Source organism: Gorilla gorilla, chromosome 12 (genome assembly GCF_029281585.2).
Source record: "Gorilla gorilla gorilla isolate KB3781 chromosome 12, NHGRI_mGorGor1-v2.1_pri, whole genome shotgun sequence".
Lineage (NCBI taxonomy): Eukaryota > Metazoa > Chordata > Mammalia > Primates > Hominidae > Gorilla > Gorilla gorilla.
Genome location: NC_073236.2, coordinates 39,980,882 through 39,998,410, shown reverse-complemented (window position 1 = coordinate 39,998,410; position 17,529 = coordinate 39,980,882). Strand labels below are relative to the sequence as shown.

Genomic DNA, 17,529 nt, shown 5'->3' with positions numbered 1-17,529 from the left:
TCAGAAAGGTCATGACATTTAAATGATCATGAAAATGAGTCCAGTGTTTAACAAGTGTATGTTCCATAATGCTTCGGGACAGGATACTTTCAGGAAATCAGATCACAGGGAGGGAAGAATACAAAGAGCTTGACAACCACAAGCTATTTTGATTAAACACATGCACGTGGCACTTTAATAGACACGGGGGTGCAGAAATGAATCAAACCACCTAGGGATGTCATGGCTCAGTGCATCATCTCCGTGAAAATAGAGCTTGAGTTTTGCCAGAAAGAAATGTACCAGAGGCCAGAATAAAACGAGCAGGCCCTGTTTAAGAAGCAGGTATCCTCACTCTTCCATTATCAAGCATGTGTATATACCTACACCCCATATCACATTAATTTAAGACAACCTCAAAAAGCTGGGTTGTGGTAGACTTACTGCTATGTCCTACAGATCTTTCACCATTAATTCACCTGTTTTTGCAGTTTTCTTTTAGTGTTTTGGAGTCTAATTTTTTTTCTTGTCTGAATCATTCCTTTGGGCCTTTGAAAAGCTTATAAGACCTAAGCACAAGGCCTTTTAATGGTCATCAATAAAACAGCCTGACTAATTCAACACAAAGTATTTTCCTTAGACTACACAAACTAAATCCCAAACTATTATTCACTCTGAGGCAGTACACAGCATAACACAAGGTATCAGAGGTGTGCTGGCCCATCAATTGGAATCACATCATAGCAGAAACTCAAAGGGGAGACCCCCACATCCTCCCGCTCCCAGTCCTAGGACAGTGCCCTCCTGACTGACCCCTGTGAGTATGCCCCAGATATGACAGCAGCTACTGGGAATTACATAGTGAATGGCACCAAAATGTATGGAATGGGGGAGGGGGAAGGGGAGGGGAGGGATGGATTTATTTGGGAGGCCCAGGAAGCTTCTTGCAGAGAAGGTGACTCCCCACACTCTTCTTTCTTTTTTTTTTTTTTTTTTTTTTTTTTTTGAGACGGAGTCTTGCTCTGTCCCCCAGGCTGGAGTGCAGTGGTGCGATCTCGGCTCACTGCAAGCTCTACCTCCCAGGTTCACGCCATTCTCCTGCCTCAGCCTCCCGAGTAGCTGGGACTACAGGCGCCCGCCATGAAGCCCGGCTAATTTTTTGTATTTTTAGTAGAGATGGGGTTTCACCGTGTTAGCCAGGATGGTCTCGATCTCCTGACCTCGTGATCCACCCGCCTCAGCCTCCCAAAGTGCTGGGATTACATGCATGAGCCACCACACCCAGCCCCCACACTCTTCTAATGGCCTCATTTTCCCTCCTTTTCTGCCCCAGAAACTTCACTTAAGAATTTATATACTCACTGTCTCCACCACTCATCCATTGCTGAAGCGACCACCATGTGCCCTCTAAGCTCACTGCTCCTCTGAGATGCACTGCCCAGGCCACTACCCCTCCTAGGTTCTCCATGCCAAGACCCCTCTGTCTCCAGCCCACTGAACATCTCTGCAGCACCTGACCCATCCCATCGCCCCCTTCTGCCTGACCCCTGGGATGAGGGTCAGCGCCCCCTACTCTTCTGCCTTCACTGTCCTGTGTCCAGCGCTGGCTCCCCACTTTGCCGTTTATAAGCACCGTGCCATTCCACCTCCATGCACCTCTATGGCACTTCCTGGGTCTGGAAGTCAATTCTTCCAATCCTAGCCTGGAAGCTTCTGGGATTTCTGACCATCTCAGAGCTGATTCTGATCTGAAGCTTCCCACAGCGCCCTTGCAGACATCCGCTCCTCCAAAGCCAGGCGTGACGAGTGACACAGGCTCTCCCTGGTGCAATGCACCGAGGTGCCTTGAACTGCTGGCTCTGGGCCCCCTGGCTCTGGTAACATTGGGTAGCTCCCTAGTTGTTGGCCTTCCCTACCTGGGCCAGGGAAGAAAGCAGTGCAGAGCAGACCCTCCCGTCTCCCACACCCATGAGGAGGCCCATCCTACACATCTTGCATGTCTGTTGTAACAGCTCAATAAATACTTGTGGAAGAAAGGAAGGAGGGAGAGAGGGAGGGAGGGAAGGAATCCACCTACGTACCTACCCACCATTTTTGCATGAGACATACAGGGATGAAAACCCAACCTAGAATCAAAGAAGAGAAAGGATGGAATAAGGGTACTGGGTGTAGGTCAGAGAATAGGATTGCAAGGGGAACCGTCACTGGGGTCTGGAGATGGCCGGAATCATGTAAGAGAGGGTAGAATCCTACACAAGGAGTTAGATAAAGAGTTCACACCCAGATGGCTGTCAAAAGAGTTGAGGGGTGGGGATGACCCTGAGGAGAAGGAACTACAGGAATAGGACTAGAGACTAAGAAATGTTACTGCCAGAAGGCATACTAGGTAAAGAAACCTCTCTTATTCAGAACTAGTTAATCAAAGTCCATTGTAATTCTTCAAATGACTTATAGTAAGATTCAAAATGTACCTTTAGAAAATACCAGTAACAATAAAAAGTCACAGATGTGTGTATGCCACTATGTTATTTTTCAGATTGAATTTTCCACATAAAATAAAACAAGAAAGAGAAAAGGATTAACTTACTCAATACATTAATAAGCCATAGCATACGGTTCCCCCTGTTCAGCCTTCAAGCAACGATGTCTATGTTATGTGTGAAACCCCTGGACTGGCTAACATCCTCTCCATAGCAGCTTCCAGGAAAGACAGCGGGCAGTGCTGAGATGCTGATGTCCAGACCCAGGGAGTCAGCCAGATTCTAGGGTGACCCAAGGCCTAGGCTGGTCATCCCCACTTCCGGAGGCCTTGTCCATTCACTGCAGCACACCACGGCTTTATGTGACAATCACATCCAAAAGCTTGCGATTGTGAAGATCTTCCCGAATACAGCCCCCATTGCTGTTTAGTGATCATGACGTATTTGGAAACACTGGCGTATCACAACATGACTACAGCAGCACGTGCAACACACACAAAAAGTTACTTGTTGATTAAAGACAAAATGAAAATGCATATTTGAGGCATAAAGTAATTTCCTACTAGTCCCAGAATGAGAAACTGTAATGTGAAACAAATTACAAAAGTAGAAATTAAGTACAAGAATTAACAATGAGCATATTGGCCCCCAACAGAAGCCCCCCTTCCAGGAAACAGCACCTTCCTGTCCCTCTACAAGGAATTTCATACCCAGTGCATGCACGGGAAAAGTGACAGCTGGGGAGAGAGGGGCTGTCACAGGAACCCAGGTTTCTTCCTCAAGGCCTAGGGCCCAGTGCAGGGGAAGGAGGCATTTTTCCTGCTGTGTAGCCACAGTGCATTTATTAAACAGCTTCTTTTTCTTGAGGAATTTCCCACAACGTTCCTCCACAATGTTGAGGAATTCCATTCTTATTCCTGAGGAATTCCCCCACATTGTGAGCCCTGCCTTCTAGGATAGAAGCTAGGCACAGGCAAGGTGGCACACAGCAGACGCACCCCAGATAGTATCAGAACCTCCTGGAGGTCCACTTCTGGGGACAGCGGCAGCAGAGGTGCCCAGAGCTGGGGGAAGCTCATCCTGGCACCTGGCATTCCATGTCTGTCAAAACATAGGCTGCGCTGTCCTCACCATGAGACCTGCACAGAGCAGTCCCACCGCATGGCTCCTGCTGTGTCTAGCTACATTAATCTCCATTCCTCTGTCTCTAGCCTCTCCCCAGCTCCCTTCCATATTGGGAGGGGCCCTGAGCATGCACACAGGTAGGTGTCGAAGTCCACCTGTGTCTATCCCCCTCTGTACAGCCCTGGCCAGTCTATGAACCAGGCAGTTGAGTCCATGGGAATGACCACACAGGCCCTGGAATTAGGGTCCAGGGTGTTTGGGGAGGGAATTCAGGGATCCCAGGTACATGTGGGACATGGTTAAGAACACGGGTGCTGGTGGGTTAGGATTAGGCCAAGTGGGCACATCCTCTTGACCTTCCACACTTCTTGCCATGCTGAGGGATGTGTCTGGCCAAGCTGCAGAGCAGAGCCCACCAAGGCATAGGGCCAAATCTCTACAGAGGCCCAAGAGGAGGGAACAGACGGCAGTAAATGACTCCTCCTTCTTCCAGGGACCTGACATAGCCAAGCCCCAAATCTGAGATTTACAAGAAAATCCTCACTGCACTTTCTACATTTCCACCTGATAGCAACACACTCTTCTACCTTCCCATGGAGTAATGAGTAAATGCATTTACAGCATCATTTAATACAGCCCCTCATCCCAAATATTAACCAATATGTGCATATGTGTAGATCTGATGTAATGGAGAGATACTCAGAAAATTAGGCTCCAACTTATTTGCCATAACTGAGAAGTGACTATGAATGAGTCCTCAAAAAACAAGGGCTAAAGCAGGTTCTTTAGCTCATGAAATGTCACAGCCCATGTGTTCTACTGAAAATCGGTGGAAACATGTACGGGGAATGTGTTACAGTACCGAAACCAAGCACATAATTATGATGTCTTCCTGTTACCCCTTTGTTTGCTTGTTTGTTTGAGACAGGGTCTTGCTCTGTTACCCAGACTGGAGTGCAGTGGTGTGATTACAGCTCACTGCAGCCTTGACCTCCTGTGTTATTCCTTTGTTATAAGATTCATACAGCTATTAAAAAGTCCCCATCATTGTTAAAAACAAAAATGTCAGTTTGAAAAAGAAGGTAAAAGGGACTTACAAAGCCATAGAACCACACACTTATGGAAAAGACTTTAGACCTCCATACTCACACAAGCCCTGGCTTAGAATCCACAAATTCCCAGGGAGAAGCTACAGACAGCCAGAAAGCCTGAAGTCTATCTCCCTAGGTTACTAATTTCATCCAAAGATTTTTCTCGGGGGAGTTATTATTTTTCTATTAGAGCAAACACGGCCATATTATGAAGCAGAAAGAAAAATCTCCACGATCTAAGACAAAACATGAGGCTTCAAAGAAGCATCACTTGCAGTGGACTGCTTTGGATCGCTAGGTTGAGCCTTTGCTTTTTATTTCCCAGAAGGAATCCCTGGGAGGTAAAATCCGAGAGGCACTGTCCTAAGTAAATGTCCATAATAATCTCTATGCAATTCTGATGAGAAATGGAAGCATCAGAGCCCCACACACTCATACCTGTGGGGCAAATTAGAGGGAGTGACCTACCCCTAATGATCACAGAGCCCACCCAGGAACTTCCCTACCCAAGCTAGAGCAGGAAAGTGTGGAAATAACCACAGAGCGTGCTGGGGACTACTGTAGTGTGTTCCAAACGTGACACAATGGTTTCCATCTCGTGGAGATTAGTCACCCAAGCTCTATCACGTGCACACAACCCAAAAACGCAACTGTGTGTTCAATGTGGTCACCTCTGATTTTCCCCCAGAGAAACAGCTCTACCAAACTATGAGTAAACACTCCCACAGCAGGGAAACAGAAGCTCACTCACCATCTCAGAAAGCCCAGGAAACACCAAGCCTGGCAATGCTCCTATCAGTAGAGGAATCCTAAAGCCTTGCTCATAGTTATCAATGGCTTATTTACCCATGTAAATGGGAGAAGGAAAGTTTTATTTTTGTCATTGAGGATGCACAAGGATATGAAGATAAAGTAAAAATTTCCCAAGAGGTTTCAGGTGTCGCTATGAAATCTCAATTATTCAGCTAATACAAGGCGAAAAGCCACAAGATTGGTGGTTTCAACTAAGGCATGTGGATTTTAAGGGTAAAAGTGGCAATGAGACACAGAAAGACAGGATCACCGTCACCAGATGCCACAGATGGGGATGGACCTACCCCAAGCCTCTTGACCACTAGGTTCTAGGTTGAAGTCTGACTTTTCCATCTCACCCCTACAAACCTCCTAGGGCTCCTGGACAACAGAACCAGAACCCAGAGACAGGGATGGGCCTCATCTGCTGTCCTTTGTCCCCTTTCTAAATGCCCTGCCTTGTGCTTCCCAGCCTCCCCTATACCTCCAACACACCTCCTCTCCAGCCACCAGGGGCTACGATGCCAAGGCCACTATTGCACTGGACTTGTCAAAAAGTTGACTGAGAACCAGAGACCTTTCTCCCTGGAGCACTGCCTCCCAGTCAGGCAAGAACAGCTATTTCTCAAATTGGGATCCACAGACAGTTTCAGAGGACTAAGCCTTCTCTACAAGAATTGTTACATTGTTTTCACTTCTATAATTTTTTTATTGGGGTAAATATTTTTCACCATATTGCTCATGGTGAAACACACAAAACTTACGTGGACAGTTCCATAAATTGCAACAACTGTGTGCACCAGGAATACTTCAGGATGTAGACCATTTCTGCCACCCCTCAAAGTTCCCTTGTGGCCCTTCGCCCCCACACACAAAGCACCAACCTTTCTGATTTCTAACTCGACCTCTACGATCCTATAGCAAGTAACGGAAGTGCATTCCTGATGGCTGGCTTAGGCATGTCCGGTGCCCTGCTATCTCAGCACCCACGCCTGCAATGGCACTTTAATCACTCACTACCCAGCAATGCAGGGAAAGCAGTGGTTCTCAGTGGAGTGGGTATGGCCCTTGAGGGAGCATTTCGGAACCTGTGGGGAAGGGGACCCTGGGTGATCAGGATGCATTTAGCACTGGAGGCCATCGATGCTTGACATCCGGAACAACACAGGCAGTTCTGCTCAATAAAGACTTGTCCTGCATGACCTCCGAGGTCTCACAGACGTTCATACTGACGGAAACATATTTACAGTGTTTGAAGCCTAGCCCCCCAACTCCCTTCCACATTCATATAAAATACATATATTGTTGGCACAAGTTTATACACACTAAATTTTTCAGGAATGCAATCACTGTGAAAATTGAGAGAAGAATGGCCTTTGGCTACCATCAAGACCTTAACCAAGAGTCATTCGTCCTTCAGTGGCATTTGGATGGCCACTGAGACTCACCTGTTCCCACCCCATGCCAGCTGTCCTGCAGACTATAGAAAGCAATGGCTCACCTCACTAGGTTGTAGTTCAGCTTAGCTCAAGCATCTGCACACTGAAATGCATAATTTTAATACAAATTGCTTTTATTTCTCCTTAACATCTAAGTATTACGTTGATTTTTTAAACTTATGTTGTAGATAAGTTTTATTATATCGTTTCAAAATTATAAAAGGGGTGTTTTAAAATATTTGCATTAAGGGGGGTGTTGGGTTTAATGAGGTGAGACCCACTGATGGAAAGTGACACCATCTAACCTTTCATTTAACTCTTAGTCATTAGTCATTGGCTGTATTTTCAGGGATCTATGAGTTCTCACGTTTGGGACGCCAAATGTGCAGAGACCGGCATGGCTAGACTCTTCCTGTTCACAGCTCGCTGAACCATGATTACCGAACTGTGCTGACAGGGAGGGTCATTTCAAGAGACCACCGAAAACTCACTATTCTCACCTCTTTTTCAGGGATCTTTAAAAGAAACTTCCCACTTCTCTCTGCGCCAAGAATGCTTTTTTTCCTGAGCACTTTGCTTTCATCTTGAAGACACTGCTGGCTGTGCTCTGCAGGGTTTCCTCTTTCCCACTGCCTACAGGAAACAGTATTTATGTATTTATGTTGTCAACCTTGGGTACCTGGGGGGCTTTGAAAATACCCGTGCCCAGCACACCTCCAGAGATGCTAGTTTGTTTGCTCTGCATCCAGTCCTGGCATTTCCCTGAGTGCTTCAGGCAGTGCTAAGGTGCAGGCAGAGCTAAGACCCAGGCTTCCCTCCACATTCACGGCCCCACTTGAGTAACTTTAGCAGCATCTAGGTCATCAGGGTTTACACTGCACATGTCAAGCCTCATTTCAGACTCCACTTCATCTTCCCTCTTGTTTTCCTTTTACCCTACTTTTAATTTATGAGACCCCTGTCCGCTCATGGGCATGAGTCCTCTTGGGAAGTGATAGGTGTCTCCATCGTGCTGCCATGTGTGAGCTCCTGGATGTGCATGAAGAGGAGACAGCACAGAATCCAACATGCAGGCGACTGGGACCTCAAAGAGCTCCAGCCCCTTTCAGTACCTGGTGAGATAACTCGGGGCCAGGGCTTCCCACATGCTCCCTGCACTAGGCATGGCCGGGAGGCTCCAGCAGCATTTCCTGGACCCACAGCAGACAACCAGAGGAGAAAAAGGCTGCTGACAGTGCAGATCCTTGTCTTGTGCCACCAACCCACCTCACAACCTCAAGAAGAAGAAAATGCAAACCAAGCACCCATTCACGGCAACAGATGGGTAGCATCCTGGAGCTGTGCCATGGCAGGTGAGCCACAGGTGCCCCTGACAACTTCTTTTAAAATGGCAAGAACCTAGTATATCCATTATGCAGCATAAGAATATAAGGATCTCTGTACTTCTCCACCCACTGTGCTACGGTAGTTTCACCGCAATTGTCCAGCTTTGCCTCTCTTATTACTGAGATGTCTTCTCCATAATGTCCCAGCTTGCAGGTGGACACTCAGCTTGCACTGATGCATCCCAGCCACAGGGTTTCCATCTGCCCTGGTCCCTGTGCATGGCCAAGCCACAGAGTGTAGCTCCACCTCCTAGAGCTCCACATCCTAGGAACTGAGGCAAGGGACACCGCAAACTTGGAGAATAGCAGCCCTGCGATTCTCTAGGGAACCACAGAGCTACATCTGTGCCCATCATCTCCTCGTCCTCTCCACTGGAGCTGCTGAGTGGTGTCCTCTAGGTAGCCAGTGCATCCACACCCTTGTACAAAGGGGCGGATTTCAAAGACCCCCCTTTTGAAGAGAGACTGCTGACATCCTATGTCTTACCAAGAAGACTCATGTCCATAAGGGGACAGAGGTTTTCACTTGTCGTATTCACTGCTGTCTCCCCACCACTCACCACAGTGCCTGGCACATAGTAGATAGTCAATAAATCTTTAATAAATTAGTGAATCTACTATTAAGCAGTGTTTCACCAATGGTGAGAGGTTGACTCAAAAGATGTCACAGGTTTCAGAACCATAAAAAAAAACTTGATGTCGCATTATGACATACAAGCAGGGCCTATTAGAAATGCGGGGGCTGCTCTGGGCCTGCCAAGGTCATGTGAGAATTCAGATCAAATATCCTTTCCTGAACAGCATGGAGGCCACATGAGAGTGGACGGGTGCAGGAGACGCTTCACACACAGCAGCTTGGCAGCTAGCCAGAGACTGAAAATAAATCAGAGTTCAACACCCCTGCCCCAGCAAACCCCATTCTCAAAGGCTCTACCTTTCTGTCTAGCATAAAGTTAACATCGGATATGAATACAGAATATTAAATGAAATATCAAATGAGATATCACACAATAAATTGGAAGGGATTGAGAAAGAAAACAATGCCAATAGCCGCTTGGTAAACTAGATGGCAAAAAGGACAGTGAACGTCCCCATGCCACCTCTGGCTTTCCTCAGCTCATCAACAGTCATGGAGTTCTGTTTCATACATTCAATGTCCAGAAGCCTGGCACCAAACCGCAGCGACTGAGACATCCATCACATTCCCCTGACGAATGGACCCTTGCTCCTTGACATCAAGAGCCCAAGTTCATGGTGTCCCTTGCCTCAGTTCCTAGAATGTAAAGCTAAATCACAGGAATGTGGCCATCTGAGAAGCTACCCTGCCCCAAAGATAAGGCAGTGGAGAGACAGCCCAGCAGGAGCCAGCATCTGCGTGCCTTCCCAGCGGCCTTCCTTCCTCCCGGCAGTGCAGAGGAGAAAGCCCTGGCAGGCAGGGACGAGTGGGAGGGAAGACAGAGGGGGGCTGCATGCAGAGGTCTTACCCTCCTTCAGGACATCATCCTCCAACAAGTTAGTCACCTAAACTTCTGCTTCCCCCGCTGTAAAACAGGGGTGATGACAGCACCCTCCTCACAAGACTGTAGGGAGGGTAAAAGACCAGTTGCTGTAAACGGCTTATAAACTGTAAAGTGCTGGGCATGCCTGTTGTAAATAATGAGTGTCTTCTCAGCGCCTACTTGCTTGTAGCTACATTCCCTAGCACCATCCTTTATCTGGAGGGGCAACAAGTTACCCTCCCCAGTGTGGTTAAGGCCTCAGCCCTTACCTTGTTAAGGAGACTGACGGTCCTGAGCCTAACCTCTAAGAGGGACGCTCCTGAACCTGTAGAACGTAGCCGGATAGAAAACCTGAAAGCCATTCACACGGGAAGTCACACACCTACCTAGAACCCCCCTCCAGAACAATTGGCAAGTTCCTTCAAACGACCTGAACAACGTTAACTCTTGCTCCACACAAGAAACACACACACGCAGACCTCACCGCCATCCCCTTCTTACACAACACACTCTGACAACCAAGTGCAACTTAGGGAGGACGCTCACGGCGTCCTGCAGAGCGGGGGACTCGAAGGTGTCAAGGCTGTGGTCCGTCTCACCCCTACCTAGTCCCCGGATGCTCCAGCTTCCCCGTACCTGGACGGACGGCCGTGGAGGGTGATGGGATCCCAGCCCCGGGCGGAACCCGGCTCAGCTCGGAGGGGCGAGAGCCCTAGGAGCCGAGCGAGGAGTGCTTCTGTGCGCGGGCGCGCGATTGTCACATTCCTGTCGCTCCCTGGGGCGCGCGGGGCAGGCCGGCGCCCCCACTGCCCGGCCCGGCCGCGCTCCGGCTCCTCCCGGCCGGCGCCGCGCGCTCGGAGTCGGCTCCGGCCGCCGGGCACAAGCTGCGCCCGCCCTCGCGGCCGGGAACTGCCGGGCGCGGCTCTGGCTCCAGCCCCGCCGCTGCGGGGGCGGGGAACGGGCGGAGACGGCTCGGCTGGGCCAGTCCGCGGGCTGCGAGCGAGCTGGCCGGGTGTCCCAACTCTCCACCCGGAGGAGCAGGCGCGGCTGGACAGACTCCTGCGGACACTGCCCTGCCCCGGGTAGCCCGCAGGGGTCCCGCCGGTTCCAAAGCATTGGAGAGCTGCCGGGCGCTCCCGAGTCGCGGCCCGGCTCCTCCAGGGCTGCGGCGGCTCCACTAGAGTTAGTTGAGACAACTCACCTAGCCACCAAGACCTGGCTCTACTACCCCCATGGAGCCTGGCTGCGACCCGCGAATTGAGTTGGCGACTGCAGGGCATCAGATCCCGAAGCAAACGCTCGCCAGAGCGACCTCTGGAGCTTGGTGCCTGGCCCCGGGCTCTCTCCGACTGGCTTTGTGCACTAATTTCTTTGTACCTCCGTTTCCTCTTCTGTGAAAAGGGATCATAACAGCACTCATCTCATGGAGTGGTTGAGAACAGTTTTTAAAAAAAATGAGCTAATACATATAAAATAGTGCCAGGCCCAGAGCTGATACTACTCACGCGTTATCTGCTGGTTTCATTGTTGCTGTTACGCGCCCGGATGAAAAAAGCAATTTAAGTGTCATACTATAAAATCTTGATACCACAGTTGGGGGCAGACAGGGTTTTTAAATTTTTAAACTTAAAACCCACTTATGCCCACCAGCTCACTTTGCCAATGAGAATTCACACCCAGGGGAATGGAAGGATGGCCAAGGTCATGCAGCGAACGAACGCCTGGCAGGATCACACCTAGGGCTCCTTGCAGGGAGAGGAGGGGAGGGCGCAGTGGTCGAGTCTGCAGCTCCCTCGGGTTTTCCCCCTCCACTTCGCTAGTCTTCAGCAAGTGACTGGCCCCTCCAGCTTGTTTGGAGGTCTTCATGGGCCATCCTCCAAGAAGAGTTTTAATAAATGATGATAGCTTCCTTCCTTCTAGTACACACCGCCCCTTCCTGCATCCCTTTCAGACTGGGCAGGCTCTTGTTCTCGTAACCCACCCCTGGATATGCCTCTTTAGAAACTCAAGAATTGAGGTAACCTGAGCCTCAGCTGCCCCCGGACAAATCCAGGCTGGAGGAAAAGATGAAGGAATGAGCAGCAGAAGCTCATCTGCCCTAAAAGCTGTCTTGCAACCTGGCATGATGACAATTTCTCATTCTTAAACAATCTGTTTCCAGAAGCTTTTATGGTTCCTTTTTCTCGAGAAAGCAGGCTTACATCAGAGGCCAGTGACGTAGCATTATGAGAATTCCTTAACAATCCCAGCTCTCAATATTCCTTTATACAGCAGAAGGTCTCACGGCCTTGACTCCACTCAGAATCACGGGAGGACATGACACTCCTGTGTTCAGATCAGCCACGTCAGAGTCTCTGGGGCTGAGGCCCAAAAGGCAGTGTTTTTAAAGCTCCCAGGTAATTCCAGTGCAGCTAGGGTTGCAAGCAGTTGTTCCTCTAAGCTCCCACAGTGATGCCATTACTGTGAATCCTCCAACTGAAGGCTGCTTCAACCACGTGTCCAAATGGCAGTTCTGAAAGCTACAGAACGTGGGCCTGGCTCCATGCTGTGGAACCAGCCCAGAAGCACTATGATGGTGAACATAAATTCGTCCTTCCATTTTCATAATGAAGGTTTTTAAGCAGTTTACAAGTAGAAAGTGAAATTGATTTGTGCAACCATGTAGAAATAAAATCCGTAATTTTTGTCTTTTTTAAGTGTTGTCCCCGTTCAGCCACTCCTACCCAGTGTCCTGCTTGACATGCAGGCCTCTAGACCCAGGTGGGACTCTCAAACACCTGCCCAACACAGAAATGGAATCGGAAGACCTCCTCTTTCTCACCTTATAACCACTGTTCTATCTGGGACCTTGAAGTCACCTTCTCCCTTACTTAGCCATCCTGACCACTTTCACTGACTCTCTCCTTCCCTTTATTTCCTTTCCTTGGATAACTGGTGTGCCTGCCTGTCTCACTCCATCCCCTGGGTAGGAGGCTCCCGTAAGGTGGAGACTGTCATCCCTGTATCCCTATCTGCTCTGGTCTCAGCACCACAAAAATGCTCTGAGCACATCAACATGCTTTAGTGTAAAGCCTACCGCTTACACTGACATTGTATGCTAGTGATGCAATCCAATGGTCCACATCTTGGACAAAAACTTACAAGAAACAGAAATAGCATTGTTAGCCTCTGGACACCTTCCGGGGTGTCTCCCTCCCACCTCTGAAATGCTTATCATTCAGGAGACTTAACTGAGACCCTGTCCCCTGAGGGTTTTCAGTTTCTCCTCCACCTGTCTAGCTGATCAGATCCCAGGACCCTCTTTGGGAAGAGTTTCTGACAATGCACATGAAACAAAATCATATTGACCAACACAACATAATCCAATGCCTAAAAAATAAAGCATCTCCTATGGCCCATGTGGCAGGACATTTTGAAAGACTGTCCATTATAAACATTAAGGCTAGGCTTGAAAGAAGAAGTATTTTATGTTTTTTTTTTTCCTTGAACCTCCAAAGCCAAAGTATTGGACAACTTAGACCATAAGGTTTACATCACAAACCACGGAGTACAGAAGAATGTATGGTAATGTAAAGCTATTTGTTTTTGTTCCCACTCCAAGGAACAGAGTTGACCAGCAGGTGGGAAGGGGAGAAGCAGAGGGAGGGAGCTGCTGTTTACTAGACCCTGAAAGGTCTCTGAGGAGTGACTCAGAGCTTCCACTCTTCAGCATCACCTAATAAGAGAAATCCTGGTGTGTTAGGCCATTCCTACATTGCTATAAAAAATACCTGAAACCGGGAAATTTATAAGAAAAGAGATTTAATTCTCTCATGGTTCTGCAGGCTATACGGGAAGCATGGCACTGGCATCTGTTGGGCTTCTGAGGAGGCCTCAGGAAACTAACAATCATGACAGAAGGTGAAGGAGGTGCAGGTACGTCACATGGCCAGAGCAGGAGGAAGCGAGAGAGAGGTGCGGGAGGTGCCACTCACTTTTAAATGACCAGATCTCATGTGAACTCAGAGCAAAAGCTCGCTTATCACCACGGGGATGGCCCAAGCCATTCATGAGGGATCTACCCCCATGATCCAAACAACTCCCACCAGCCCCCACCTCCAACACTGGGGATTACATTTTAACATGAGATTTGGGCAGGGACAAATATCCAAACAGCATCACCTGGCCTCCTCCTGAGTGAAGAGGTTGATGGAGAAGACTGGAAGAGAGGGATGCCATTTGGCTTCCCAGCCTAGTTCTGGACGCCACCAGGGTCATAGCAAAGCCCCCGTGTCCAGCATGGCCTGAGCCAAGCAGCAGGCCTGGCAGCAGATATGCCTGGGCCTCAGGACAGGCTGCCTTGAGAAAAGTCCAGTGCATCCCAGAGTGTTCAAGTAAAGCAGCTGAGAGTCCCCGGACACTCAAAGGGGGCAGTGAAGAAGCTAAGAAGACCAAAGAGCCCTTGGACCTAGTCTGATGGGACAAGCATGGTCCTAGCTGAAGTTTTCAAGAACAGAGGATAACTCATGGACCAGAACCCCTCCCGGGACACCAGGACAACCATTCTTCCGCTCGGTCCACTTTAGCCCCACCACCCCCAAAGAACTCCACTGATCCTTCAGAAAAAACAAATGCAGGGTTTGGAAGGAAAGAATTCTGAAGAGATTGTGTTACTACCCCCAGAGAGACTGAATCTTGAACCAGTGGGGACAAAACAACTCTAAATTAGTGAGATCTTTTTCTACCATCAGGTGGAAATGAGAATTCCTAAGCCTAGTTGGCTTCAATTGTAAAGAAATAAAGAAAATTACATTTTTGCACAGAGGGCCTCTGTGATTCTTAATTTGCTACACATATTTTTGTTATTTATGGCACTGCCAGTAAACTCTCACAGAACCACAACACAGATTGGAAACCACTGTCCTAGATGGACTTCCTTCTACAGCCTAGGTTTTTTTTCGCTCCTCTCATACATTTTCCATCTGCTGACTTTCAAGTAACTATTTTCTTATCTGCATTTCGCCTTACTTTTTCTCACTACAACTTCTCAGTTTCAATCTACTCAACACTCTCCCTTTCCCTAGGCAATTGGTGGTGGGCTGCTATGATCATCTTTCCGTTCAAATTCCTCTGATTTAATAAGACCTTTACCAACCAGAAAGCCACATGTGAACAGGAAATAAGAGCTGATGAGAAAGTGTGACATATTTCATAAGACGGTCATAGGCAATAAACCATTTCTTAACCTCCTTAATAAGAGGAGGAAGATAAGACGTAAGTGACAGGCAGACCAGCCAACTGTTTGTTCTAATTGCAGCTTGAATCTTGCTCAATGAAGGCAAATGAGTGAAAAAGGCTTCTTGCACCTGGTTTTTCCCATGTTAATAGATATAGCACAGTAAGTTCCAGAGGCCAATAGACTTGGTGACATCCAAGTACTGTTGCACCTAACAGAACCAGATTGGTGGCCTCTGTCTCTCACGCCACTGGCTTCTGATTGCTTTAACACATAAAATTTGAAGCACCAGGAACTGAACTGTCTATGGTCACCCAAAAGGCAGCCCTTCCCATCATCCAAGAAGTGCCTGTTCTAACCTCTGTGCTCCATCATATGCCAGACATGTAGGAAGAATACAACCCTTTTTAAACTTATTCTTAAATGTAATACTCTTTCCCTTGTAATTCCACACAGTCCCACCATCTTTGGTTTTCTGCAATTTTTTGTAATTGATCTCTAAGTTTTGTCACTTTTCCTTTTACACAAGCAATTTCCAAAATCTAGATTTTCGTGTTGGAGCCTTTCAACCTTTTAATCTTTCTGAATATAACTGTCAATGTATTTTCTCTAGGTGGCTTCCTTTTAATAAGATCAATGTGGTAAACTAAAGATAACTGCAAATTCTTTGCTCCTCATCTAATTTAGAGGTAAAGTCTAATTTTCCTCCTCTTGAATCTGGACTGGCTTATTGACTTTTTCAAACAATTTCAACCAATAGAATATGGTGGAATTGACTTTCTGGGATTTCTGAGCTCAATCATAAAAAGCCTTTCAGGTTCTTCCTGGGCCTCTTAGAACACTCAGTCTTGATGCCCAGAGCTTGCCAGGTAAGGACCATGACTGTCCCAAGACCACCATAGTGTTAGGAAGCTCGAGCCACATGTAGACCATGTATAGGTGCTCCAATCCACAGCCCCAGCTGTCAGCCAAAGTACATTCCAGCCATGGCAGTGCACCATCTTGGATGTTAGGCCAGTCAATTCTAGTTAGTGGCTGTCTGGCTACAACTGCATGACAGGCCCCAAATGAGAACCACCTAGCTGAGCCTCATCAACCCACAAAATCATGAGAGATAATAATACACTGTTGTTTTGAGTCATCAAGTTTCAGGGTAGATTCTAGCAAAATAATAGATCATCAAAACAATGACTGTACTCAGGAATGTGTCACAGTTCTCCATGGCTTATCTTGTACCGTATAATTCAGTCTAGCATGCAAGGTGTCTCAGAATTAAACAACACCTATCCTCCCTTCTCCAGCATCACCTCTGAGCAATGTCCAATTACAAAGGGCTTCCTTAAGATTATTATTATGACCAGCAAACAAAAACTGAGAGCTATGAGATGGTCAAATAGGTTTAGTTTTGAATATACTATTTTGAGTAAAAGAAGTAGCTATAACTATGTACTTTTGAGGAAATGTTAACTAGAATGATTTTGTTTCTAGTGTTGTCATTCAGTGATTTTCTGGGAACTAACAGAGCCCATGAGAGGTAAGTCTCCACTAGTAAAGATACTTGGAAGAGTGAAGAGCAGGCCACTATCAGCAAAGGAAGAAGAAAAATCTGGTCAGACGCAGGAGTGCCATATTTGCTTAATCATTTTCCTAATGTCCAACTATTACATTCACACCCAACCATTCCTCTTGTATTTCTTCAGAACAAACAACTTGGCAACAGCTCAGCAATAGGTGAATGGCTTTCCATCAAGAATTACTGTTATCCAGCTGGGCATGGTGGCTCACACCTGTAATCCCAGCACTTTGGGAGGCCGAGGAGGGTAGATCACAAGGTCAGGGGTTCGAGACCAGCCTGGCCAACATGGGGAAACCCCGTCTCTACTAAAGATACAAAAAATTAGCTTGGCATGGTGGTGCACACCTGTAATCCCAGCACTTTGGGAGGCCGAGGAGGGTAGATCACGAGGTCAGGGGTTCGAGACCAGCCTGGCCAACATGGGGAAACCCCGTCTCTACTAAAGATACAAAAAATTAGCTTGACATGGTGGTGCACACCTGTAATCCCAGCTACTTGGGAGGCTGGGGCAAGAGAATCGCTTGAACCCAGGAGGCAGAGGTTGCAATGAGCCAAGATCGTGCCACTGCACTCTAGCCTGGGTGACAGAGTGAGACTCCATCTCAAAAAAAAAAAAAAAAATACTGTTATCCATGATTGCCCTGAGGGACAATGGGAGCTAGGAAAGTTCTCTGCCTCGGGCCCAGGGGTTGGGAGAAGAGGCGATAGGACCACTGATTCCTTCTTTGTTTCTCGCCCTATCATGGGTAGATTACTGTGTTAAGAGCCTGGATGGCAGTGCTGAGTTGTTCCTACTCTGGGATATTTAGACCTGCTGAAAAGCTCAGCATACCATTTAGAATATAAGCTTGTTTGTCCTCAGAGGCCAAAGCCACTGATCTTGAGTCCTCCTGAGACAGAGAATAATAGAAGCCTATCAAGTGAATTCCCCAGTAATGGCATGAAAGA

The 17,529-nt window shown here is 47.8% G+C and overlaps 1 protein-coding gene across 11 annotated transcripts in view; it reads right to left on the bottom strand.

Annotated features, from left to right (window-relative positions):
* The window catches only part of IL1R1 (interleukin 1 receptor type 1), a 75,872-nt gene that overhangs the window by 26,367 nt on the left and 31,976 nt on the right, over positions 1-17,529 (bottom strand). The window contains exon 1 of one of the 11 annotated variants that reach the window (XM_063695657.1): positions 10,992-16,729. The exons of 3 other annotated variants lie outside the window; for them this stretch is intronic. The gene's annotated coding sequence lies outside the window, so the exon portion shown is untranslated. Of the gene's footprint in view, positions 1-10,395; positions 10,704-10,991; positions 16,730-17,529 lie in introns of those variants that run through there. 7 more of the 11 variants (XM_055378373.2, XM_063695658.1, XM_063695663.1 and 4 more) reach the window with 7 other exon arrangements.